A 27,757-nucleotide genomic window follows, 5' to 3' on the forward strand; every position below is an offset into this window, starting at 1 on the left:
GCCTGTCATCTGCAGTGCTGGTGCGTGTGTATGTTTGGGGGTTGGTTGAGAGCCACTGGGCCTTACTGATGAACTAAAAGTACAAAGAACCACTATGCTTTAACAAAATTACAGTTATTATGTATCATGAGCATGGAGTTACCAGGCAAATGCCCAGTGTCAGCTATCCAGGTCAAGTTCTGGGCAAGAGAGAATACCAGGCTTGGGGATACCAGGGGTCAGGGAGGCCTTGTTGGCAGAATTGATCTTTAAGATAGAACTGGAGCTGTTGAAATGCCCAGGCTGCAGCACCTGCAGGTGTGACCCAGCTGACCCCAGGCCTCCAGAGCAGTCGTTCTTATCCCTGCCTGTGGATGGGAATCACCTGTGGCTTTACAGTGACCTCCACCTCCACCTTTGGAGGTCTTGAATCTGTATTAGCAAATAACAACTCCCTTTCTCCTGCCCCCAAGCAACTCTAATGTATATGCTATATATGTTAGAGTTTATCTCATGATACTTTTATACTGGTGGAGGAATAAGAGGTATCACAGTGTCATCATTGGAACTCTTTAGGAACAAACAGTGACTCACATGCATAATACACTGGTGCACACACACACCCTTAAGTAGCATTTGTTTGAATATAATCAGGCCTTACATAGTGTATAAGTAAACATAAATGTAGCTGTTTGAGAAGTAAAATGCTGAAACTGTTAATGTGATGTTCCAATAAAAAGTCAAGTGTCTTATTCAGCTATACAAATTACAAATGTCAGTATTTGATTTTTTTTTTTTTTTTTTTGAGGGTGGGTGCTGGGGCAGACAGGGTCTTGCTCTGTCACCGAGGATGTGCAATGGCCCGATCACAGTTCACTGCACCCTCGACTTCCTGGGCTCAAAGAATCCTTTCACCTCAGCCTCCCAAGTAGCTGGAACTACAGGCACATGCCACCACGCACAGCTAATTTTTAAATTTCTAGTAGAGATGAGGGATCACTGTTGCCTAGGCTGGTCTCGAACTCCTGGGCTCAAGGGATCCTCCCAAAGTGCTGGGATTACAGGCATGAGCCATTGCCTACTGGCCCTTTCTTGATATTCTTGATACTGAGCTCTGTAGTCTTTTTTTTTTTTGGTATAAATTTATTTATTTATTTTTATTTTTATTTTTATTGTTTTGAGACAGAGTCTCGCTGTCGCCTGGGCTGGAGTACAGTGGCTCGATCTTCGCTCACTGCAAGCTCCACCTCCCAGGTTCACGTCATTCTCCTGGCTCAGCCTCCTGAGTAGCTGGGACTACCGGCGCCCACCACCACACCCGGCTAATTTTTTGTATTTTTAGTAGAGACAGGGTTTCACCGAGTTAGCCAGGATGGTCTCGATCTCCTGACCCCATGATCCGCCCGCCTTGGCCTCCCAAAATGCTAGGATTACAGGCGTGAGCCACTGCGCCCGGCCCAGAGTTAACTTTTCTCCAGAGTTCCAAATCCCCAGAGGCTATGAAGGGTGCTCGGGCCCCGCCCCACTCACTCTTGTGCATTTCTGGTTTTGTTCCTGCTATGCCCTATTACAAGCCAATTTCTAGGCTTGCTCAGTCTGACGGGCTACAATGAGGTGCTCGTGACACCAGAATAGAACTTGGCTATTCCTCACTGTGAGTGGGCCAGGACTGAGCTGGGTTTCACCGTGTTAGCCAGGATGGTCTGGATCTCCTGACCTCATGATCCGCCTGTCTCGGCCTCCCAAAGTGCTGGGATTACAGGTGCGAGCCACCGTGCCCAGCTTAAGCTCTGTAGTCTTAAACTAATAAGCATTCTGGAATCTTCTGAGTGCTTAACTCCCATTTTAGCAGAGCTTGAGTCTTTTTGTATTTTAATTCCTTGTAATTGGTATGCCTCTGTCCTACTGCCTGTGGTATTCAGATCACTAGAATACCTTAGATTCCTTTACCTGCTGGAAAACCAGCTGGAGTCTAGAAGAGTGCTTACTTAAATCACAGAAGGAACATTAGCTAGTGAGTCAGACGACTTGGGTTCTAGTCATGGTTCTACTGTTGACTTTTTGTGACTTTGGATGATCTATTTTACATCTCTGGACTTCAGTTTTCTTATATAAAAAAATGAATGGAACTTTACATGGTCGCTGTGATTTTAAACATTTTTTTGTATTCTAAGACACATCTGTGATTTTTACCGTTGGGTCTAATACTTTCAAATCAAACAATGGATTCAGTATCTCTACAAGGGCTGGACTGGGGGCTGTAGGGTGTTGTGCTCCTAGCTCAAATGAATGTTCTACTTAAGATAATATGTAAATACACACAGAGCTAAAGAACCCAAGATTAAATAACCATTCAAGCCAGACATGGCATAATTAGTTGTTAGATGAATGGAATAGATCAGCATTTCCCAAACTCTAACGTGGATCATCAGTTCTGCAAGAAGTTAATAGGTCTTCCTGAACAAATGGGTTTTTAGGTCAGTGGAGTTTAGAAAATGTTGGGTCAAACAAAATTAAACAGTTTATTTGTTAAAGGCTTCTTGGGGCCTTTAATAAATTAATCTCCATAATGAACGCATAGCTGCATAATCTTTCATTTCCCAGACTTTGTTCAAGAAGCGCTTATTTATTTATTTATTTATTTAATTAGGAACTATTCACTACTTGAATGAAGTGCAACTTGGGAAGCTGGTATTAGTGCTGAGTGTGTTAGGAGTTTAAGGTGAGAGAGGTAGTTTCAACCTGGATGGCCAAGGAAAGTTTTACGAGGTGGTGGGTCCAGAATGTCGGGGTGGGTTGCACAGCGGGAGAGGCTGGGAGGAGCACTTGGAAACAGCATGTGGCTGAGCTGTGAGACAAGTGAATGGAATGGAGTGGTGGATGCTTCACACTTCAAAATCTCTGAGGCTCAGTCTTTTTCCTGGAAGTGCTCCTTGGACAGAGTTAACTTTACTTTTTTTTTTTTTTTGAGACGGAGTCTCGCTCTGCCGCCCAGGCTGGAGTGCAATGGTGCGATCTCGCTCACTGCAAGCTCCGCCTCCCGGGTTCACGCCATTCTCCTGCCTCGGCCTCCCGAGCAGCTGGGACTACAGGCGCCCGACACCACGCCCGGCTAATTTTTTGTATTTTTAGTATAGACAGGGTTTCACCGAGTTAGCCAGGATGGTCTCGATCTCCTGACCCCATGATCCGCCCGCCTTGGCCTCCCAAAATGCTAGGATTACAGGCGTGAGCCACTGCGCCCGGCACAGAGTTAACTTTTCTCCAGAGTTCCAAATCCCCAGAGGCTATGAAGGGTGCTCGGGCCCCGCCCCACTCACTCTTGTGCATTTCTGGTTTTGTTCCTGCTATGCCCTATTACAAGCCAATTTCTAGGCTTGCTCAGTCTGACGGGCTACAATGAGGTGCTCGTGACACCAGAATAGAACTTGGCTATTCCTCACTGTGAGTGGGCCAGGACTGAGCTTCCAAAGGCTGGCCGAGGGCTGGCTGCCACTGATGCAGAACCCTCCCAGGAGGAGCCCAGGAATCTGTATTTCCAACAGGCCCCAACGCCTTCGATTTAGGAGACGAACTTGGAGCAGAAGCAGCATGGCTCTGATTGGGCCCAGGGAGCCTGCATAGTGCCTCCTTACATTAGATTTCACTGGATCCTCTCAGTTGTCCTGGGGAAGGCTTGGGTGATCTATGTGCTATCGGCTCCAGTCCACAGCACTGAGGAGTAACAGGATTCCCAGTAAGGGCCTAATTCCATATAGCTGCCCTTGAACAAGTACATCCCAATGCTTTACAGAGTTAGGCAGCAGTTATTGAGTCACTCATTTGCAAATGTAGTTATAGAAATGCATGATCATATTAGAAGGATCCAGGGAGGAAAGAGTTAGGCTTGCACTGGGCAGGCTGAATGAGCTTCACCTCTGGATTCGGTTTATTCTGTTGTGTGTTTGCTCCTCCTCCAGTACCCTCTTTGTCATGTGCTGCTTTTCTAAAACCTGTGTGGAGTTATTTATTACAGAGAGATACCAGGTTTATTACTTTTAAGGGCGAGAACACTTGAAATGCAGGGGGAGGGAAAGACATTGACGTTGTAATCCTGTGGTGTAGCTTATTTTTAATCACAGAGAGAAATGCTGAGGTTTATTTTAACTGAGATACAAAATGTTAGAAATAAGCTTTGGTTGTTAGGAATAGTAATTCACAGAGCGGTCTCTAGATTCACTAATATGTTATCCCAAATCTGAAGCAAGCAAGTCCTTTTAAAGCCCAGCATCAGAACTCATGTACTGACCTAGTTTAAAATGTTAAAAGTGCAGCTCACATCAGGAGAAAACTACTATAGAGCATGCTCTTTGAGTTTCTTCTTTATTTGTCTAGGGGGCTTCTTTTTTCCTCAGAGAGATGGCATTAGTTGCATAATTTTGCAGGGCAACTGGCTTCTTATTCCTTTTGCACTCCTTAGTGGTGTCTCAGCTTTGCAGTTTTGGGGGGAAATGAGCTTTAATGTGTAGTAAAAATGATAACTGATTTTAATATAAAATAGTGAATGCTGGGTATTAAACTCTTTGGCAGCAGGAGAAATAACGTGTCAGAGAGCATTAGTTTTCAAAACCTGAAATGAAGTGGCTTAACTCATCAACAGAAGCCCTGGCGATGCAGCAAGTCTTAAGAGGAGGGGACCCAAATGGATTGGTGAGTGGTATGGGGAGGGGTGTCTGGGGCTATAATTCTTCCATGCGTAGGTCTTGAAAAGTCTTCTGCATGACCCAGATCTTTTGTTTCTAGGGGAGGGTCTTTGTCAGAGTTTGGTCCTGATGCTGAAGAGCTTTCTTCCTGTTCCTCTCTCCTCTGCTAAGATCCTTGGGGCTGCAGTAGTTGCTTGATAGCCCAGTAGATGAGCTGGCAGAGGGCAGGAAAGTTTACAAATTCCTGTGCAGCACCTTTTGCATCAGGACTGCTCTAGTGTCGAGAATCACTGTCCTCCAAGTGCCAAATTCCCCTTTAAAAACAGGCTGGGTATGGTGGCTCACCTTGTAATCCCAGCACTTTGGGAGGCCAAGACAGGAGGGTTGCTTGAGCCCAGGAGTTAAAAAAATAAAAATAAAAATTGCTGGACATGGCCTGTAGTCCCAGCGACTTGGGAGGCTGAAGTGGGAGGATTGCTTGAGCCCAAGGAGGTTGAGGCTGCAGTGAGCTATGATCAAGCCACTCCACCCCAGTATGGGTGACAGAGCCAAACCCTGTCTGAGAAAACAACAACAGAACCTTGGCCAAAGCTATGCAGAGAAACGACAAGAGAAAGTTGGCAAGTAGCCATATTTCCAGGCTTGGCATTCACAATGAAAAGTGCATGGTTCCATGATTTTCTGTCTTTATTTTCTGAAATCGTGACTCCTGCCTTGCTTCCTTCTTGCTGTTTCTTCTCTGTCCTGGTTGTAAAAGAATTTGGGCTCCTGGTGGAATTCTGCCACTGTCACTCTCTTGCTCACGAACTTTCAGTAGCTCTCAGTTGCCCCCGTACCTGGACCCCAACTTACTTTCCTAATGTTTTCTACCGTCTCCTGCAGAATCTCTCCTCTGGCTTCCAGGCTCTCTCAGCTTCCAGGCCGGCCTCTCAGTAGAGTCTTCACCTTGTGGCTTTTACTCATACTCCTTGCCTGAAACGTTCTTCTCCCACCAACCACTAGATCCTACCCTTGGATGGAGCATGAGCGGGGAATTGTTGCTTGTGCACTGGAGTGTGATACCTGAAGCCGAGCCAGGAGGCAAATCCAGAAGTTGATGGTGTGTCCGAGTCACTGTGTTTGTAGAAAGCTTATCCTTTAGTTAACTCGGGCATGAGTTTAACTTGTATGTAAATACACATTCAGCATAGATAGTCGCCTGTAGGAGATACAGTTGGGGATTCAGCTTTTTTTTAACCTAACATCTGTGAGTATAGCCCTATATCATTAAGTGGCTCCCATCATGTATGTATGTGTGTGTGTGTGTGTGTGTGTGTGTGTGTTTGAGACAGGGTCTCACTTTGTCATCTGGGCTGGAGTGCGGTGGCATGAACGCTGATCACTGCAACTTCTACCTCCTGGGCTCAAGAGATCCTCCTGCCTTAGCCTCCTGAGTAGCTGAGTACTAGCTCCTGTGTGCTGCTATGCATAGCTAGCTAATTTTGTAGAGATGAGGTCTTATAATATTGCCCAGGCTGGTCTCGAACTCCTGGCCTCAAGTGATTGTCCTACCTTGGCCTCTCAGAGTGCTTTAGTGGATTATGGCTGTGAGCCACCGTGCCTGACCTGCCTGGTTCTTGCTAAATTTGAAGATTCCTGGGCACTACTGCAGACCCAGAGCAGAGTCCAGGAGGGACCAGGGCACACTGATGTGATTCTAAGGGCCCTGTGCACCACAGCCCCACTGCTAGCCCCATGTGTCTGCAGACTGCCCCATGTGTGTAGGGCATGGTGTGAGGGGCTAGTTGTGGCAGTCTGGCCAGGTCAGGGTTGGGTGGGCAAGTAAGGGCTGCTGAGGAGAATCTGGATTCTTAAGAGGAGTTGGCTGGTCCGGGCATGGTGGCTCACACTTGTAATCCCAGCACTTGAGGAGGCCGAGGCGGGCGAATCACGAGGTCAGGAGATCGAGATCATCCTGGCTAACATGGGTGAAACCCCGTCTCTACTAAAAATACAAAAAATCAGCTGGGCATGGTGGTGCGTGCCTGTAGTCCCAGTTACTCAGGAGGCGGAGGCAGGAGAATCACTTGAACCTGGAGGCGGAGGTTGCAGTGAGTCGAGATTGTGCCATTGCACTCCAGCCTGGGCGACAGAGTGAGACTCCATCTCAAAAACACAAAAGAGGAATTGGCTCCACAACCCTGATTACCTGGCCAGGGATTGACCAGAACTGTGGTGAGGGAGTCTTTGCTGCTCTCCTCAACTAGCTTTTGGGCCTTGCAGAGGTCCGTGGGCTTCACGAATGCTTTCTGCCTTTGACTCTGTTTTATCTTTTTGATGGTACATATCAAGCCGTGGCTAGAGTGCCCCAAGTCTTGTTTTGTGTCAAACACCCTCCAAGGCAGACGACCTGCAGTTTTAGATCATATATTTATGTGACATGATGCCTGCTTTGGGGTCTCCAGAGTCAAAAGGGGGGTGTGTGTGTGTACATGTTGATATTCTTGGGCAAAGGGTGATTCTAACTGTAGAGACCATGCATCCTCCAGCCCCGAGGCTTCCCTGTCGCCTGTGGAGACAAGCTTCATTGCCTGTGGGGTTCTGGTCCTGGATCATTTCTTAGAGCTGAGCATGGGGTGATGCCAAGGCCCTTGGGACGCACCAAGGGTGAAAGAACAGTGGGGTTGTGAGGGTGCTTCTGCAGGGAGCCCCGAGGCCTAGACAGACAGGAGCCAGGCGGGCTTGTGAAAAGTCCGCCCTAGCTGCAAACCTGCTCCTCCCTCCGCCCTGGCCTTCCTTGCATTTCATTTGTATCCTGTTGATTTGATTTCCTTTTGCATTGTGTAAGGTTCTTAGTAGATACCTATTCCATGAGTTAGAGATGAATTAGACACAAGAGAGAGAAAGACCTGGCTACACTGGAAATGAGAAGGAAGTCGACAGTTTAAAAACACATTATGGTAAAAATAAACATAACATGAAATTTACTACTTTAACCATTTGTAAGTGTATAGTTGAGTGGCATGAAGTGCATTCACATTGCTGGGCAGCATCACCACCATCCATCTCCAGAACTCTGTCATCTTGTAAAACTGAAACTGCCCATTACTGCTCATCCTCCTTCCCTCCAGCCCTTGGCAACCACCAGTCTACTTTGTCTTTATGATTTTTGACTACTCTAGGTACCTCCATCAGTGGAATCATACAGCATTTGTTTTATAAGTTCACATTTTTCTGTGTCGATACTTTAAGTAAGTCCAATAAGTTAAGAGGAGAAGGGACTTGACTTGCCTCTCCTTTGGAGGCAATCCTTCTGCCCCCTTCTGCCTGTCCTTGTTGCCCAGAGTGTCAGGGCCAGTGTACTGCTTTACCTAATCCTCTATGTAGAATGGGCTGGCAGCTGGGGGCTCTCGAAGTTTGCTTCCAGCTGTTCTTGAGATTTAGTGTTTTCTCTGGAATGAAGATGAAGCAGGGTTGCCAGATAAAATACAGGCTGCCCAGGTGAATTAAATCAGGTAAACAGTCTATCATTTATAGTATAAGTATCTTCCAAAGACTGCATGGGAAATACTTATAATGCAGAATTATCTGTGGTTTACCTGAAATTCAAGTTTAACTAGATTTGCTGCATTTTTGCTGCTAAATTTGGGTGATCCAATGGTGAACACACAATAAAGCAGCTCATTGGTAAAAGGGCATGCAGTTGGCTAGAAAGATTTTAGGAGATGGGCAGATTTGATGTTGCAGAGAGAGAGGCCATTTGGCATTGTCAACCTATTTTTTTTTTTTTTTGGTAGAATATTAACTTGGATCCTAAAAGTAGGATTGGAAAGTAGCTGCATAGACTCCTGTCATTTGTGTCTTCAGAGAAACAAGCAGCTAGTACTGGCTAATGAGAATATGATCTGCACATGGCAGGTGTCAAAAGTGTGCTCTAATACAAGGCCCTTTCTTCCTTTGCAGGTGCTGGGCTACCTGACTGCTAGCAGGGACTGAGGGAGGGCAGTTCTTGAAGAGTTACCCAGATCCAGCTGCTTATCTGCCCCTGGCCATGGTTTATGTTGTTGACTGATTGCACCAGCTGCTGAGAGGTGGTTTTATGTAGTGTGAGTAATTGAAACTTGGTTCTAAGTTTCCCTCTTGTCCTTTCCTGTTTAATGAACAGTCAGCTGTCCTGGAATTTATTTTTTGGTGGTACTTTGAATCAGCCCCCCGTGTGAGAATTCAACAAAAACGCAACTGATGCAAAGCATCTGCACTGAGTAAGTCAGGCCAGCATTGAATCCCTCTCTCTGTGTTTTCTGTGTGGCTGTTTTTCACTTACCTCCTCCCTTTTGGGTGTAGGTTCCTGTGGCTGGTTTACTTTCTCCTTGGTGTTTTGGAGGACATAAAATGATAGTTCTCAGGGTTTGCAAACAGTGTGAGCCCTTCCTGCAGCTGCCGGTGGGTAGGTGGATAAAATCAGTTTTGCTGCTGTTGTCCACAGGCCAGGCCCACCCCCAGGTGCCAGTGGCTGACCCCGGCCACCTGTGCGGGAGTGTGAGTGGCTGCCTGCTGCAAGGGCCCCTGTGGCTCAGAGGAGACGGGCACACGCGATGCTCCCTTCAGAGCAGTGGTAGACATGCTTTATTTTGGGGTTTTGAAGCCCTAGCATTTAGTGGCTCATTTTGGCCTTTTTCTTCCCCTAAGGGATTCTGTGATGTTTAATGACTCAACTCTGATTGTACTCCGGATGTTTCTTTTCCACTGATGTCAGTTTATAGAGCAGTCCTCCAGCAAATGTTTGTGTGGGCAGGAGGCAGAAAGGGAAGGAAGAGGTGAGGGGGCACTTCGGGACCCCAAGAATAGGCTTCAACTGCTGCCCCACACACAAGGGAGGCCAGGCCCTGACATTTTAATGCCCAGTGCTTTTGCTTCCAGACTCACTGGAGGGGTCTGGTTGGGGCTTGGATGAATGGGACCTGAGGGCCGTCCCCTGCAGGGCTGCTGGTTCTCTGGCCGGGTTCTCTGTGAGAACTTTGGGATGCCAGGTGGGGCACCCTCATGGGGTATGGGATTATTTGTAGGTCTGCTCATTAGGGGTGGGATGTCTGGCAGATGCCTTAGAGCAAGTGTATCAAGAAGTGGGGTACAGCACAGGCCTCTGTGCCCCGTCCTTCTGTGAGTCCCCCTCTGGCTCATCTCCATAGGACTTCAGCTTGACACACGGGGTAAGGGAGAGGACAAGGGCATGGGCAAGAGGGAGGGTTTAGTTTTGAGCAGATAGATCCAGCTCCTAGTTTGCCTTAGACCCTGGAACACTGGCTTCTTTCATTCAGCCCTTTAGAGGAGTGGCCCAGAGTAGCCTAGCAGGGACTGAACTCTTTCAGATGGCTTCCAGAGCATTGTTCCCAAGACCCTCCCTTCTGCCGACCCTGTGACATCGGGGCAGGTGGGGAGAGAAGAGATAGATACTATCATCCCCCTAGTCCCAGGTCCCTCCACATAGCTTATTCCTCACTTTTCCTCCCCCCAGGGGGCTGACAGAATCAAACTTGTGAAATACTGAACGCAGGGGTTTTGTGGTGGGCAGTTATGTCTGTTACTAAGCACAAGGAATTTGAGCAAAGGAGGGAGAAAAATAAATAACCGTTTTTAAAGGGAACCATTGTATTCAATGGACTCCTCTTTTTTGAGGGTCTGTCGTGGGCAAAAGATTGTGGTGCCTCCTGAGAGTGATACAGAGGCAGTGAGTCCCCGACTCTGCCTGCAGGAGTGTGTAGGTCAGCAATATTGCAGTTTCCAGGTCAGGAGAGAGGTACCCAATGGAGGAGACGTGATGGGGAACTCAGGAAGGGGTTCCTGAGAGGTGCACTTCAGCTGCGCCTTCAGCAATCTGCAGAATGTCAAAAAGCCAGTGGGAGAGGGTGTTTGGGATGGGAGAGACTGAATAAACCAAGACAAAAAGATGGTACAGTGCAGTAGGAATCAGATAGCACAGGGGTTGGTTAAAGACTGGGGCACCGCACTGTATAGGGAGCAATGTTTTTGTTTGTTTTTTTAACCACTGGCCTAGTGTCAGTTGTGAGCTGTCTGTTGACTTTTAGAAAGAGTAACCTATACCTCGTTCCTACTCATCGACTTCTGCGGTTACCACTATGCCAGAGTACCATTCTGGAAGGCCTCCAGCAACCCTTTGGTGGCCAAATCTCACAGTTTGTTCCCAGGTGCCCTGCTCAGGGCTGCCCGTCATGGGTCACTGCTTATCATCCTCTAACACCCTCTCTCCCTTTTGCCTCTGGGACTCCATATGCCTTGATGGGCCCTTTTCCAGTCCCCTTCTGCTATCTCTCTTGACTCTGACACACATCTCCATTCCCCAGCATCCTGTCCTCGGAGCCAGTACCCCTCCTCTACCGCCGCCACCTGTTCCCTGTGCCTGAGCTTTACCTCTTGGCCAGGTGCAGGGCGTCTGACTGACACTTTGCTTTTGCAGACCAGTGCAGCCGGCCCTGCTCCCGGGGGTTACGGGTCTGCAGTTGTGAACCCCAGAAACCCAAAGAACTGAAATTCAATTCACAGACATCTATTAACCTACTGGGTGACAGAGTAAGACTCTTAAAAAAAAAAGAACCTTACTGGATCAAGCCCCCAAGGGGGCAAGTGACAAGTAACAGCCCTGGATCATCTGGGGAGTACCTGCTGCTTCTCCAGCCTTCCTTTTCCAAGGGCCTCTTCACTGGAAAGCTCTGAGTCAGATCTAAATATCCAAGAAGGCCAAACTTCTTTTTGTCCTTTTCTATAATCTGAAGCGTCTCATCTCTCTCAGCCTCCTACTTCCTAGCAATTTGACAAAAGGTGAAAAGCGTTTCATCGGCTCTTCAGAGCTGCAGCAGTAGCAGCTGCAGCCTCAGCCGCACAGAAGGTGGAGGTGCTCTTGAGTGAGTTCTCCCCACCGCTTAAAATGCAGGACTGGACCTGAGGGATTTATGTGTTCCCTGGGTATGCGTCTTGTGCAGGCGACTTTGAATTTGACACCCCTGTCACATAGCCAGTGCCTGCAAACCCTGAAACGATTCTTGGTATTCATAATTCACATTGGGTAGACTTAGGTAGTATTTATAGCATTCCCAAGACAAGTTATTGCCAGAGGAGGTAGTGACACTTATCAGGCCCTGTGTAGGAGACACAGAGCTGAGTAGACTCTTTCTCTGGCTAATTTTAGGTTCCCAGTGTTGAGGTCGGGAAATGAGGGCTTGTCACATAGTTAGTGTGCTTTCAGAGGCTCTGATCTCCCTGAGACTACAAGTACAAAGGTTGTGTGGCCATTTCTGTTTCCTGGGGCTTACTCTTCCATCCGTTGTCTCACTGCACAGGTTCTCCCTGGCTCTGTCCCCTTCTGCTGCCCCATAGCAGAAAAGGGGGGGTTCAGGGCTCCTTGACATTCTGGCATTAGGCCACCAAGCTGTGGGATGGGGGAATTCAGGGTGGGGGAGAATTTGACAGTAAAGCATCATGCCTCACAAGCTACTTTTTACAACCTGTGAGTGCTTGACACACTGTTTAGTTTGCCTGTGGCCCTGTCTACCCTTGGTCGAGGGGAATCTCCCTGGGGAAGGTATTAGCTCAGGTTGCTATTGGAAAATGCTGTGGACTGGATGGCTTAAACAATAGAAATTTTTTCACTGTTCTGGAGGCTGGAAGTCTGAGATCAGGGTGCTAGCATGATTGGGCTCTGGTGAGGGCCTTCTTCCTGGTTTACAGGCAGCTGCCTCCTGGCTGCATCTTCACATGACAGAGCGAGAGAGGGAGAGCGTGTGAGCGTGCATGCACAAGCAGGCTCTCTGGCATCTCCTCTTAACAAGGCGCTAACCCCATCATGAAGGCTCCACTGTCATGACCTCATCTAAACCTAATTATCTCCCTAAGGCCCTGTCTCCAGCACCATCCCCCTGGGGGTTAGGGCTTCAGCATAAGAGTTTGGAGGGACATGATTGAGTTCATAGCAGGGGTTCTTGGAGGTTTTTGAGCTGCAGATTCTTTAAGGCAGAGGCTGGTGACTGCAGAGGAATTGGGCCCTGTCTTCCTTGGGGGTCAGACCTCCAGTGGCAGAAGTGCCTTTTGCAGTGACCCAGGGAGAGTTCTTGCTGGGAGAGAGGGACAGCGTTCTGGTGGCGAGGCAGGGAGCTGGGTGGTTTGTGTTGGGGTTTTCCACATGTCTAGGTGATAAAGCCACGGCCAGCAGAGGGACTTGACAAAGGGGAGGAGTGCAAGAGGGTGCACAGGCAAAAATGCTGCACCTGCGTGGGAGCTGGTTGGCAGGCGAGGGAATCCTGGGGGCTGGAGGGAGCATGAAGTCCCATTTTGCCCACTTCATTGCTTGGCTTCAGGTCCCCTCTCCTGTGTCACCTCCTGCTGTGAGCACCTAGAATGGATTCCTGCCGGTTTTCCTTTGTGTTGCTTGTCATGACTCATTTACCTTGTATAATTAGCCATGTTTTGGAAGTTCGGGATGGTTTGGAAGCAACTGTGCCAGAAAACTGGAAAAAAATGTTTTTCAGTTGACATCGACATGATGGTCAGGTCTGATCAGTGGTCCCTCGTCCACAGTTGTTGGGCCTTGGCGTCCCTTTCCTGGGATTCTGAAGTTTTTGTATGAGTCACCAATAGAGCTTTTATTGCTGGTGGCTCTCAGAATGCCACCTCTGCAGTGGTGTGGGCATCTCGTTGGTGGGAGTGAGGGCTTATGTAGCGATGACCAGTGGGGACAAGGCTTACTCTTGTGCCCAGGCCTTTTTTCCAGTGTCTCTCCATGCTAAGGGTCAGGCAGGGTCACCCCTCTACCCCTGCCACCCGCCACCTCTCCCTGATTCCTTGAGATGGGTGTTAGAAATAGTACATTTGGAATCTCTTTCACATTGGTGACTTGGCTCCTTGTGCCTTTCCAATTTCTCATTCTGAGCTGGGCCTAATGAGAGATGACACATTGATTACTTGTTAATAAAGAGATGTTGCTGGTTGGTCATGGTTTTTCTTTGCCATTCCTGGAGTGTCTCACAAACCTCTAGGAGGGAGAGAGATTCCTCTTGAAGATACTTGATTAAGAAGTATCTTCTTGAGGGCGCAGCCTGGGGAACATGGCGAAACCTCATCTCTACAAAAAAAAAAAAAAAAAATTAGCTGGGTGTCATGGTGCGCACCTATAGTCCCAGCTACTCCAGAGACTGAGGTGGAAGGGTCACCTGAGTCCAGGAGGTCAAGGCTACAGTGAGCCATGGTGGCACTGCTGCACTTCAACCTGGGCAACAGAACGAGACTCTGTCTCAAAAAGAAAAAATAAAAAATTCAAGGATGATGCAGGGCTTGAGTGCGACTCTCCTTGCATGTCCCAGCTTACTTAATCAGCATTTCTTCCTTTTTGCATCCCTCTCCTACCTCTGCCCTCCTCTCTGGTGGCTAGAAGACCTAAGGAGGGGAGGCTATTAGTGGCTAAACCTCTATTTCCGGGGTGTGCTGGTTTATGTAGCACTAGCTCTATGTGGAAAGCAGTAGACTCTGTATTTTTTTTTTTCCTTTGGAGACGGAGTCTCACTCTGTCGCCAGGCTGGAGTGCAGTGGCACAATCTTGGCTCACTGCAACCTCTGCCTCCTGGATTCAAGTTATTCTCCTGCCTCAGCTTCCCGAGTAGCTGGGGCTACAGGTGCCCGCCACCAAGCCCGGCTACTTTTTTGTATTTTTAGTAGAGACAGGGTTTCACCATGTTGGCCAGGATGGTCTCGATGTCTTGACCTTGTGATCCACCTGACTTGGCCTCCCAAAGTGCTGGGATTACAGGTGTGAGCCGCTACGCCCGGCCTTTTTTTTTTCTTTTTTTTTTTTTTTAAGTAAAATGGAGATCAGTTTGTCTGCTCTTTCTACCTCACAGGGCAGACATATGAATAGGATGACAAAATAAGAATGCACTTTATTTTAAAAGGGGCTGTGTCTTATAAATCAGTAACAATACCTTTATACTATTCCTCAAGCCCTGAACATCCTAGTAAGTAAAAAATTTATGATAGAGGAAAATTTACTGGAGTTTGAGTAGGAAAGTGTGCATGCCTGTGTGTTTGAGTGTGTGAATGAACATGTGCAGGTGTGCTAGGCAAGTCAAGTCTGAACTTCTATTTTTCAGGTTGACAACATCCAACCACACTTGTTTGGGCCCTTTAGTGCAAAAGAATATGCAAGCCTTTTTGCTTGCTAACTTTGAGTTGAGTCTTAGTAGGTGTCCTGGGGCAGGCTTTAGTTGTTTTTCCTCCTGTTGAGTGTGATCCTGTTCCAGGGGCTTGTTCTTTGGGTCACAGTTGGCCTGGGGCCACTTAGTGTCTGAGGTCCTAAGCTTTGGAGTGAGCCAAAGCTTAGCCAAAGTGATTGCTTTGTTACTCATGTAGTTTTTTCCCCCTGTCTCAGAGAGCATTTTCCCCTTGAACGATCAATTTTCATGAAATAATTTAAAAGGAAGAAATTACTAGAAAGAGGCAGCAGGTGACCCACGATTGTTACTCCCCGTCTCTGGTGTGATCCAGGACCTCAAGTCTGTAGGCTCTGAGCAGAGGTGTGGCTTCAGATGTCTGCCGAGGTGCTGCATCAGCCTCAGGCAGTGACATTCCTACCACCTGTTTCCATTTAAAGCCACTAATATTTATCAGGACCTATACTTTCTAGGACTGCAAAGGTGGAAGAAGATTGCAGCAGCCAGCCACGTGTCCTAGGAGGTTTCAGCTTCGGGGTGTATTTGATGTGTTCACACCTCACCTGAATAACTAGCCACATGGGTTTTTTTTTTCCTTGAGATGGAGTTTTGCTCTTGTTGCCCAGGCTGGAGTGCAATGGCGCGATCTCGGCTCACCGCAATCTCCGCTTCCAGGTTCAAGCAATTCTCCTGCCTCAGCCTCCCTAGTAGCTGGGATTACAGGCATGTGCCACCACGCCTGGCTACTTTGTATTTTCAGTAGAGACGGGGTTTCTCCATGTTGGTCAGGCTGGTCTCGAACTCCCAACCTCAGGTGATCCACCCGCCTCGGCCTCCCAAAGTGCTGGGATTACAGGCCTGAGCCACCGTGCCCGGCACTAGCCACGTGGTCTTGTGTGAAGAGGCAGGTGTTGTGTGCCACTCATCCAAGGGAAGCTCTATGTCAGGTGCCAGTCCTCATGATGGACAGGAATCTTTAGCTGGCTTTATTAAGAAAAATAAGAATTCCATGTTTATTTCAGGTATGTTTTCTCTCTTTGCAATGAAGTTTTGTTGAAATAGAGCATAGAGAAACGAACACAAATCATAACTGGACGATTTGATGAATTTTCACAAACTGAACTCACCTATGTAACCTGCCTCCAGCTCAGGAAATAACCTGATCAGTATTTCAGAAGCCCCCAATACCCCTGCTGGTGCACCGCCTTCCCACAGTCATAATCTCGACTTAGTTTTGCTTGTGTGTGTGTGTGTGTGTGTGTGTGTGTGTATTTTACTTTATTTTATTTTTAAGACAGAGTCTCGCTCTGTTGCCCAGCAGGCTGGAGTACAGTGGTGCAATCTCAGCTCACTGCAACCTCCGCCTCCCAGGTTCCAGTGATTCTCCTGCCTCAGCCTCCCAAGTAGCAGGGACTACAGGCACACACTACCATGCCCCACTGATTTTTGTATTTTTTAGTAGAGACGGGGTTTCACCATATTGGCCAGGCTGGTCTCGAACTCCCTCGTGATCCGCCTGCATCGGCCTCCCAAAGTGCTGGAATTACAGGTGTGAGCCACCGTGCCTGGCCAGTTTTGCCTGTTTTTGAACTTAATGTAAATGGACCTGCCCAGTGTGTCCTCTTGTTTCTGGTTTTGTTCAGCATGATGTTTATGAGATTTACCTCCATCTTCGTGTGAGTTGTGGGTCTGTCAGTCTCATCGTAGTATGGTACTCAATTCATTTTGTTCATATTATGTACCTGTTCTTCTGTACGTAGGCATGTAGGCAGTTTCCAGACTCTGGCTGTGATGTGTAGAGCAATATGAATAACGTTATTTATGTCTTCAACACGGATGGATTTATACCTAGACGTAGTATTTAGATGTGTTTGCTTTGCTTTTCCTAGTGCATTCATTTATTGAGTAAATAGTTACTGAGCATCACTGCGGGCCAGGCTGTGGCTCAGGCCCTGGGGGTGAGAGCAGAAATAAGACAAGCAAGGTGTAGTAGAGGGAGAGGAGCAGTTGTTTTGGATGGTCTCTAAAGAGTTGACATTTCAGCAAGTGCTTGAAGGATGAGAGCAAGGCCAACAGGTAAAAGGCGCCTGCTCCATGCAAGGGGAAGAGCATGCACAGGAGCACTCACAGAAATTGCTGCTGGCTCAAGAGTGGCCTGGTCAGTGCAGAGTGACCAGCTGTTGGCTAGACCCTATCCAAGCTGAGGAAGTCATGGCCTGGGACATTTAACTTCTCATTGTTGGAGTCAGGAGGAAGGGCTGTATCTGTCTGTACTTTAACTAGGCCGGGCGCGGTGGCTCACGCCTGTAATCCCAGCACTTTGGGAGGATGAGGCAGGTAGATCACAAGACCAGCCTGGCCGATATGGTGAAACCGCGTCTCTACTAAAAATACAAAATACAAAATACAAAAATTAGCCGGGCGTGGTGGCGGGTGCCTGTAGTCCCAGCTACTTGGGAGGCTGAGGCAGGGGAATTGCTTGAACCTGGGAGGCGGAGGTTGCAGTGAGCCGAGATTGCGCCACTGCACTGCAGCCTGGGCCACAAAGCAAGACTCTGTCTCAAAAACATAAATAAATAAACATAAAAAATAAATAAATAAAAATAATAAACTAAATGATGGAAGAAGGAGCACCAGTGTGGGCTGCTTCACAGAAGCCCCTAGGAGAGGACCAGGAAACATGTACTTTGCTTTCTGCTGTCCACAGTTGGCCCCCTGCCTGGGTCTTCTGAAAGGCCCGTGGGCTGTCCACTTGAGGAAACTGGCTGGACACGTTGTTAGGGCCATCTGTTTTGGAAACCAGCACTACTCTTGGGTTCCTGGTTTTTAGCCAGTGATTCATCTTCCCTGGACCCTCAGGGTCCAGATTCCCAGGCTGAGAGTGTGCCAGGCATGTTAGCATCTTGGGGATGGAGGGAAGTCTGGTTAGCCAGAGGGGACCCTTGTTTTTAGGAGACAAGTGAGGTAGTGCTATAGGCTGAATAATGAGAGACCAGAGCTGGAGGAAATGGCCTGGCACTGTGGGTGTGGCTCTTGCCAGCTGGGGTCTGGGCTTCCCTTCCGGAACCAGAACCAGTGTGGTGTGAGGCTCTAGTGGGAATGAGACCCACATGCAGTCTGGACAGCATCCTCTGGCCATTTCTCTTTCCCTCGTTCATTGCCTTGTGTCTCATCTTTAATGAAAATTCCCTTGTTAGGAAATTGTCTAGTTCTGGGGAAAATCTCTCCTGACTGCAGAGCTGCCACCCCCATAAGGAGGAGGATGTGGAAGGAGACACTAAGGACAGCGCCAGACTCTCTAGAGCTCCCTCTTTGCTGAGCAGCTGGCTGATGGCCGTGGCCACGGGGGTACTTATTCCCCGTCAGAGTAGGGGCGCCTCTTGCCTTTCCCCCAACCCCCCTGCCTCTGGCAGCCCTTTTCTGAACTTCTTTGGATGTTTTTCTAGTGTATATTTTCACCCTCTAATTTTATTAGTGAGGAAAGAAGATAAAAGGCTCTTGTGTCTTTCATGAAGCTCTTGAAACTGTCCCTCTTACAGAGCAAGGCTACAGCCACCCACTGACTTCCCACTTTATGACCATCCCCCCACCTCTGTGTTCCCCTCTGGATCTCTTCCTCCCTTCAAAAGTCAAACTGCACTTCTGTGTTTTGGATATGAGTGGTGAGAACCGTTGTTGTTAATTGACAGGTCTTTATTTCCTGATTTATTTCTCTATTTAACTTAGCTTGTAAATCTGAAATGATGTAGAAAGCATAAAAGTTTGATTCTAGGGAAGCCTAGCCACCAAGAAGGTACCTTGTTTCCATGTTACCTTTTGTTAATGTGATGTGAGTGCATTTTTAAGAGTTAATCTGGAGAAATGTAAATGAAAACCACAATGAGATACCATCTCACGCCAGTTAGAATGGCGATAATTAAAAAGTCAGGAAACAGGCTGGCGCTCACACGCCTGTAGTCCCAGCTACTTGGGAGGCTGAGGCAGGACAATGGCATGAACCTGGGAGGCGGAGCTTGCAGTGAGCTGAGATCGTGCCACTGCACTCCAGCCTGGGCGACAGAGCGAGACTCCATCTCAAAAAAACAAACAAACAAAAGCCAGGAAACAACAGATGCTGGAGAGGATGTGGAGAAATAGGAATGCTTTTACACTGTTGGTGGGAATGAAATTAGTTCAACCATTGTGGAAGACAGTGTGGCAATTCCTCAAGGATCTAGAACTAGAAATAGCATTTGACCCAGCAATCGCATCACTGGGTATATGCAAAGGATTATAAATCATGCTACAATGAACACGCACACACATATGTTTATTGCAGCACTATTCACAATAGCAAAGACTTGGAACCAACCCAAATGTCCATCAGTGATAGACTGGATTAAGAAAATGTGGCACATATACACCATGGAATACTATGCAGCCATAAAAAAGGATGAGTTCATGTCCTTTGCAGGGACATGGATGAAGCTGGAAACCATCATTCTCAGCAAACTATCACAAGGACAGAAAACCCAACACTACATGTTCTCACTCATAGGTGGGAATTGAACAATGAGAACACTTGGACACAGGAAGGGGAACACACTGGGGCCTGTCGTGGGGTCGGGGGAGTGGGGAGGGATAGCATTAGGAGAAATACCTAATGTAAATGATGAGTTGATGAGTGCAGCAAACGAACATGACACATGTATACCTATGTATCAAACCTGCACATTGTGCACATGTACCCTAGAACTTAAAGTATATTAAAAAAAAAAAAAAAAGTTAATCTGACACCTGACTTGTGAGAGGTAATTAGCCAGAAGTGTTCTTCAGTCTACTAGGGTACCCAAATACTTTTTTTGCAGTTAAATAATTGCGAAAAATTTTGGTGTTGTCGGGTGATGGATCACTTTTATTCTTGTTCATGTTAGCAGCCAGCTATCGGGCATTCTTGAAATGCTCATTTTAAATGCAAATTCTTTGCACAATTAGGAGGAAAATGAAGTTGTTCTGGCTCCTAGCACTCACTCTGCATTTTTGCCATTCCTTCTGATGGCTGAGGGGAGGGCTCATGACTAAATCACTCAGCATCTTTATGATGATTTTGGATTTGTACTTGCTGAGAGGAAACTTTGCCCCGGGATGTTAACCCTCTGTTGCCCATGGGCACTATGGGGGTGCATGTGTGATTACTCAGAGTTGTCACTAGTCTTTTTTCCCCCCTTAAATGATCTTTAGATTTCCTCTCTCATTTGCTCTAATGGATGATGCATGTACTTGGGAAACTTGTAGTGAGCGCGTTTTTTTTTTTTTTGGTTTTTGTTTTTAAGGCAAATGAAATATGCTAAGCCCTTTAGCTCTTCTACTTGGCAGCAGCAGTATGTGCTGTTTCCTTTTAGCCTTGGAAGAGTCCTCTGGTTCTCTCTCTTTGCTGGGAGTTATCGCTTACTCTCCCATTGGCCTAGCCCCCCTATCCCAGCTTGCCACCTGGAGAATCTGTGGCTTGGTGTGTGATGGAGATAATGGGATTCCTCTGCAGTGCGGCTGGGGAAGTGGTTCTGTCTCCGACTCTTTTAGAGAACGAGTGTGATGATAATTGTATGGAGGCAGCTAAAACCGTAATCCTCTCCCCTAGTCAGGCCAGTTATATTCCTTTTCCTGAACGTGAAAATTTTACATGTAAAACAGTCCTTGTGTTCTGTCATTCTCGAAACTATCGGGTTGTGTGTGGAGGGGTTTAGCCTTTCAGCTAAGTTGTTGTCTTCCATGGAGCTGTGTAAACAGCTGGAGCCAGTGGAGAAGGTTTTGGGAATGGCAAGGTGGTAGCACGTTTTCTCTATCCACCAAACAGTGGCTTTAATACTAAGTCTGTCCCCTAAGATGGGGTAGTGAGCTGATTTTATGGTTGCAAAGTATTATGAAAACGGAAAATTCTTACATGTACATTGAACGCAGTTGCAGCTGTGCTGTTTCCTTTTAATTTTATTGTAAAGCATTTTTTTCCCTCTTCTGCTTATGCATTTCTGCAGAACAGAACATAGAATTGGAAATGAAGCTTCCATGTCTGTCCTTAGTTTGTTGACTGAATAGAATCATAGGTTTTAGGGTTGGAAGGAGTTTGTAGAGTCCAGGAACTCCTTGTGTCTCATTCCTGTGGACTGGGAGGTGGCGAGGGACTGGCGTGGTGGCTGGTGATAAGGAGAAAGAAGTTGCTTTTAGCATTGCTCCCTTTTCCAGAGGAAATGTGATGGGGCTTTGAGAGAACTGGTGGGAAATGCCCCCTGATCAGGGGAGGTATGATGAGAGGCAGCGGCTGCCAGCCTGGAGAGCAGCCGTACTTTAAGCCCTGGAGAATTAATGGTTGGACTCAGTCTAGGGGTTGCAAAACCTCCGAAACAGGCCAATCTCTCTGTTTAGTGACAATGAACCAGAGACCCAGGAAGGTCCGGTGGTATGTCTGGACCGAGCAGCCTATCAGAGAACGAACTAGGACTCGTGACTTTGTTCCAGTCTTCTTCCTGCTTCCTACATTTTAGGCTTTCTCAGTCCTCAGCACTGTTGCCATTTGGGGCTGGATGATTCTTTGTTGTGTGGGGCTGGCCTGTGCATCATAGGGTGTTTAGCAGCATCCCTGGCCTCTCTACCCAGTAGGTACCGCTAGCATCCCCACCCGCTTTCAGGTGTGACAGCCAAAAATGTCTCCAGACATTGCCAAATGTTCCCGGTGGGGTAAAATTGCTCCTTGTTGAGAACCGTTGCTTTAGAGGACTTATGATGCCCCTGGGAATTTGTAAACACAGCTTTTATATTAGCACGATCCCTTTTCTCTTTTTGCTTTGGAATATAAAATGCACAGCTAAGATATTTAGTATTTACTATAGCCCTTCCAGTAGGTAACACTGGCCGAAAGCCTGTTGATAGGAAAGTGGTCAACACAGTTCTGAATTAAACCGCCTTGTGTTTGGGTTTACAGTTTTCCCCTAAGGAGATTTGATTTTGGTTTTATTTTCAGATTTGGGATGCTGATGATACTGGCTCTGACTTGTCTCCACTAAGCAGCTTGTACTTTTAATTTTTGCAAATGGCTGTGAATGGGGACAAAGTGCCCAGTGGGTGGGGAAGTTGTCAAAATATTCCAAAAGCCAATGAGATTTCGGCATTTTGAAAGCCAGTGAAGAATTAGCCCTCCGTTTTGTGAGCCTTGCTTCAAGCTTGGGGGAGGACACTCACCAAACTAAACCTCCCTCAATATAGAGATGTGTGGGCAGATTTTAAAGTTGACCATTGCCTTATGAGTTACGGAATGGCTGTGGGTGCCTGTGAACTGGATGGATGTAAAGTGGCAAAGAGCCCCATACCAGGAGGCCGGAGTCCTGGGTTCTGTGCCTCAGCCTGCCTCCAAGTCTTTTAGTCAGGTCACCAAACATAATTGAGCAGTAGGTTATTGTCTGTAGGAGAAGGAGAGAGACAAAATTTTTGCTTCCCAGATAGGGGTGAAGTGCTAAGTGGTGACCCTGGATTTGTGAAACCACAGGATAAACCTAAGACATCTTATTGGAGCTTTAATTTTACTCAGGTAATATGGAAGACAAAAGATTATTTTAAGGCTGGCTGTGGTGGCTCACGCCTCTAATCCCAGCACTTTGGGAGGTCAAGGTGGGTGATCACCTGAGGTCAGGAGTTCGAGACCAGCCCGGCCAACATGGCAAAACCTCGTCTCTACTAAAAATGCAAAATTAGCCGGGCATGGTGGTACATGCCTGTAATCCCAGCTACTCGAGAGGCTGAGGCAGAAGAATCGCCAAGAGGTAGAGGTTACAGTGAGCTGAGATCGTGCCATTGCACTCCAGCCTGGGTGACAGAGTGAGACTCTGTCTCAAAAAAAAAATTAGTGTGAAAATAAGCATGCACATATTGAATAATTGCAAAATTTGCATGACGTGAATTTAAGCTAGAACACAGAACTTCATAAAGGAAGGAAACCTCAGACTTGCTGTGAATGGCTTCCCTAGTGTCAGGTGGCCCACCCCTTTAGTCCTTTGTGGAGTTTTGGCCAGATAATTTTATAATCCCTGTGGGGCCAGATCTCCAACGTTCCTTCTGCATCTAAAATTTCCAGTTGGAGCAGAAAAGACACATCCTTGGCATAGTCTTGGGTAAGTTCACACACTTATCACCATGCAGAGCCTTAGAAAGAATGAACAATAATAATAAAGGTTGTCTAGCTTTTAATAATCCAGACACTTAAGTTTTCCTTCTGTCCTTTTGGTGTAAATTGGAAAGCTGTTGCGAAGGCTTAAATAAATTTAATTTATTAAATAAATTTTTAAAATAAATTTAATAAATTTCCTTTATTCTGGAGTGTGAGCCCATGACCAAAAATGAAAAGAGAGCAGGCCTCATTTTGGTGTGGGACCCTCAGAGCTTAAGCATTGCCACCTAAGAGTTGACCTAACCTAGGAAATGAGCCAGAGGGTATAGCATGCTGATTTAAACTTCTTTGAAATGCCTGTAACAGAATGATGACAAGGGTGTTGGCTCTGGGGTCCATGTGAAAATTAAACTACTGACATCCCCCGCACAGCTGGGATTTACTAAGCTGGGGAAAGTTAAGATGTGAAGACACTCCAGCCAGTCAGTTTTTATTTCTGAAATTATTTAATGTTACAAAGGAGTTGTCGGCTGGGCGCGGTGGCTCACGCCTGTAATCCCAGCACTTTGGGAGGCCAAGGCAGGCGGATCACAGGGTCAGGAAATTGAGACCATCCTGGCCAACAAGGTGAAACCCCGTCTGTACTAAAAATACAAAAAATTAGCCGGGTGTGAGGCTGAGGCAGGAGAATGGCGTGAACCCGGGAGGCGGAGCTTGCAGTGAGCTGAGATCCTGCCACTGCACTCCAGCCTGGGCGACAGAGCGAGACTCCGTCTCAAAAAAAAATAAATAAATAAATAAAGAAAGAAAGAAAGAAAAAATAAAAAATAAAAAAAATACAAAGGAATTGTCTTTTGATGTTGATGTTCACGACAGTTCTTTAGAAATGGATGTCAAAGGCTTCAGACAGGGATGCTCATTTCCATGCTGTTTTCTTGAGAGAGATAAGGCCAGGGCCTGGCAGGTGAGCAGAAGAACACCTACGAATACAGCAATTGTCCAGAAAATGGCTGCTGTAACCATTTGTCAACAATTTACCTTATGTGAGATGACTTTTCTATATGATGTAATAAAGATAATTTATAATGTTTTCATGAAGGCAGGAGTAGGTGGTAGAGGGGGTTTTTCTTTGTCTTTTCTTGGCGTGTAATTGAAACAGAGCTTGGACTAAATGAGAAACATTTGTGTTGGAAAAAAGATTCCAGAAGCTTCTTGACTAGAGTCAAAAATTGCTTCCTTATTTTATTGTGAGCATGTAAGCAGACTTCTCATCTAAGACAAGTGTTAAGAACGTTGCCATTTCTGTCTGTTCATGAGCAGATGCATTTTCTGACCTAGGGAACTGTCTACATTGTAGACCAGATAGCACACACAGTGAATCAGAAGACAAAGTGTGTGAGTTGATCTGTCTCAAAAGAAATACATGGCTTTTGTGTGGATTTATAAATTCAGTTCCTTTCACAATGCTGCTTACCCGAAAGCTGTTCTTTATAAAGAAAAGTGTGCCCGTGCATTTTGAAGTCCCAGGCTTTTTTAAATTGGCCCCAGAGGAATGCTAGAGTTTGCAGAGGAAGACTAGTTGTTCTGCCATTGGGAAATAGGGCCTGAATGGATGGAGCAATGTGACTGAATACTTTGTGTTGGTGGAGTGTGCAAAGAAAAACTCCCCGCTTGTTCAGACTGCTTGTGTGCTTGGCTTGATTCTGGAGTTGGCACTCTTGAGAGCCACCCACAAGCACCCTTAAAGCACTAACACACAGGCAATTCCTAAGTGGATGCCTAATGAAGGAAATATTTTAATCCCTTTGCTCTTACTGGCTCTCTTCTAGCTAAAGTCTGTAGTTTAAAAAAGCAAAAGCCAAATTAAGAATATAGAACCCACTCCTCAATATGTCACCTTCTTCAAAAGTAAAACATCGCGGTGGATTTTGCCATCTTTCCTGAGCTCAAGATGGGCATGGCTCTTGCGTGTGGGTGTGTGTTTGTGTGGGGGTGTGTGTGTGTGAGAGAGAGCGAGAGAGAGAGCACATGCACATGTAAGTCCAGCATTCTTCGTGATTGACTCAAAACAATAGCTTTATAGGGAAACCATTGCTAAGAGCTCAGGAAAAGTAAAGGCCTGCCAATTCCAGAAGGACAAAGGGTTTCAGCAACTAACATGGGAACAAAATGATCTCATGCCCCTTTCCCACTGAGACTGCACATAAGTGGGATCCTTCTCCAATTCCGAGGGCTCACTTAAAGACACCGTCAGTGTTTCCAACCTATGGGACCCATTCGGGAGGATGGCCAAACCAGGAAACAGATTCCAGAGGTAGCTCTTTGATGTTTAACCCAGACAGTCGACCGACGCGGGCTCCTCAGCCAAGGAGGGGCTGAAACTCTCAGTGAGGATAACGAGACCCTGGCTTATGCTCAGGCATTAGTCACTACATCCAATGGCGAGTTCCCTTAAGTCAAAGGCCTGGGCCAGGGCTGACAGTGGACCTTTGATAACAGCTCTGCGTCTCTGGGGCGCTAGGCTGCCAAACTTGAATTCCTAGTGACTCACACTAGCTGGCCCTTCACAGGCCTCAGAGAGCACAGGCAGGAAGAGGCCACAGGCTCCAGGCCTCCTGATGCCCCTGCTCCCAGCAGCCCTAAGAGTGGCCTGGAGCAGGTGCTGGGGAGGTGAGAATGGTATGCAGTTCTCAAGTGGCAGATGAGATCCACATGCAGGAGCTCTGGGACAGCCCCCAGCCACTGCCTTTGTTACCCACCGAGCCAGTGCAGGCAGGCACTGTGCTGGGAGAGAAAGGTGGGGGCATCTTTGAAGGTCTAAAAGTTTGGCGACACCTCCCTGCAGACAATAGTAGTTGTACTTTCAGTATCCTTGGAGAGAGAACATATCAAGACAAAAAGACTATCGAGTGAATTCATATTTCGTTAGTCATAGTAGCCCTTATATACATTTTAAAAGTAGCAAAATATAATTCTGGGACATTGCTAACTTGTTCTATAGACAATACTTGACATATATATGAAGAATCTCTTGAATATCTGACACAACATGATAAAACTCCTCTGTTTTGCTCCAAACTGGGGTTAGGGTGGGGGTAAAAACAAACACAAGGCTGGGCATGGTGGCTTACACCTGTAATCTCAGCACTTTGGGAGGCTGAGGCAGGAGGATGGCTTGAGCCCAGGAGTTCCAGAAGAGCCTGAGCAACATGGTGAAACTCCGCCTCTACAAAAAATTAGCTGGGCATGATGGCGTGTGTCTGTAGTCCCAGCTACTCGGGGGACTGAGAGGTGGGAGGATCACTTGAGCCCAGGAGGTCGAGGTTGAGGCTGCAGTGAGCCGAGATCATGCCACTGCACTCCAGCCTGGGCAACAGAACATGATCCTCCCTCAAAACAAAACACAAAATTTTTGCCATACTTAGAGGCAGTGCTGTTTGTAAGAAGCTTTAGGTCATATATGAAGATAAGAGTATGTTTTTGAAATAAGCTGTAACCTGCGACACCTCCTGAGTTTGGGTGGGCTCCAGTGTGCTACCCCAGCCGCACCCTGTATGCGCCTCTCGTGCATCTTTGCATGGCCCTTACAGGAAAGTCCCCTCCACTAGCCCCTTCATACTGCTCTAGGATTTTCTGTTCCCTTGTCTCTGTCAAACAAGAGTTCCCCGAGGGCAAGAACTACCCTTTCCTGCTGACACCCCAGCCCGTTATCTGGGGCCTGGCACCCGAGAGAGTTATGCTATGGAGGATCTGGAGGTAACTGAGATGAAAGATAACAGTTGGTTTGGGGAAGGGTGAGGTTGGCTCTTTCACATTCGGGTTTGAAAACTCAGGACTGTAATAAAGACACAAGACAAATTCAACAGTCTTCCCAAAGGCTGCACGCAGGTACACAGCCCAGCCTCCCTCATCAGTCAGTCAGATGGCAGCAGGAGGACCGGGGGCAGAGGCAGAGGGATTCCTTCTTTCTTGTGCCTTTCTGCCCAGCTCGCAGTGGCTCATTTCCTGCCTCCTTTCTTCCTTCTCCCCTGCGCTTGGCATTCCCCACTGCATTCAGAATAAAGTTCCAATATCTTACCTTGGGATAGGAGGCCCGTCAGTCTTAGATGCTCAACTGATTTCCCCTGATTCAGCTCCTGTTCCCACCTTTCCCATGCACCCACCCCCATATGAGTCAGTCCCAAGGACTGATGTCTGGGAATCTCCTCACCCCACCACATCCTGCATTGTATTCACCCACTTTGGGGTCTGTGTCCAAGTCATTTTTTCCAGGACCCCTCCCCACACCACCTATCTGATAGATCTGTTTCTTCCCCCAAACCCAGATCACATGCTCCCAGCCTTCGAGATGACTCCTTGTATCTTCCTCATCTTTGTCCCATGGTGAGAACCCTCGTGCCAGAGGGCTCCTTCTGTGTGCCTTTCATCCACGCTAGTGTGAGTTCCTGATAGGCAGGGATGCGGCTCCCTTCGCCTCTGGACCCTAGACAGCGTCCGGCACAAAGCTTAGCAAACAGTGAGGACTCAAATAGGCACTTCTCCCGTGCTTCAGCCCTGCACTGAGTATGGGGTGTGGGCCATCCAAAACTGGGTTCAAATGTTGCTTGATGTCATGGTGTCAATTTTTGGCTATAGTAACTAAAACATAAAAATGACAGCTTTGTTTACTAGTGAGATTTACCAAAAAAAAGTCTTTTTGGGCGACATACTCTTGTTCAAATGATTAGGAAAGGAGTGTGCCTTCCTTATTTGGTCAAAATAGTAGTGGT

The 27,757-nt window shown here is 47.1% G+C and overlaps 1 protein-coding gene across 6 annotated transcripts in view; it reads left to right on the forward strand.

Annotated features, from left to right (window-relative positions):
- Positions 1–27,757, forward strand: part of TLN2 (talin 2) — a 449,658-nt gene that overhangs the window by 53,612 nt on the left and 368,289 nt on the right. For 2 of the 6 annotated variants that reach the window (XM_054451017.2, XM_063652684.1), the window contains exon 2: positions 8,604–8,746. The exons of 3 other annotated variants lie outside the window; for them this stretch is intronic. The gene's annotated coding sequence lies outside the window, so the exon portion shown is untranslated. Of the gene's footprint in view, positions 1–8,603; positions 8,903–27,757 lie in introns of all 6 variants that reach the window. One more of the 6 variants, XM_063652682.1, reaches the window with a different exon arrangement.

The sequence above is a fragment of the Pongo pygmaeus genome, chromosome 16 (genome assembly GCF_028885625.2).
Source record: "Pongo pygmaeus isolate AG05252 chromosome 16, NHGRI_mPonPyg2-v2.0_pri, whole genome shotgun sequence".
Classification (NCBI taxonomy): domain Eukaryota; kingdom Metazoa; phylum Chordata; class Mammalia; order Primates; family Hominidae; genus Pongo; species Pongo pygmaeus.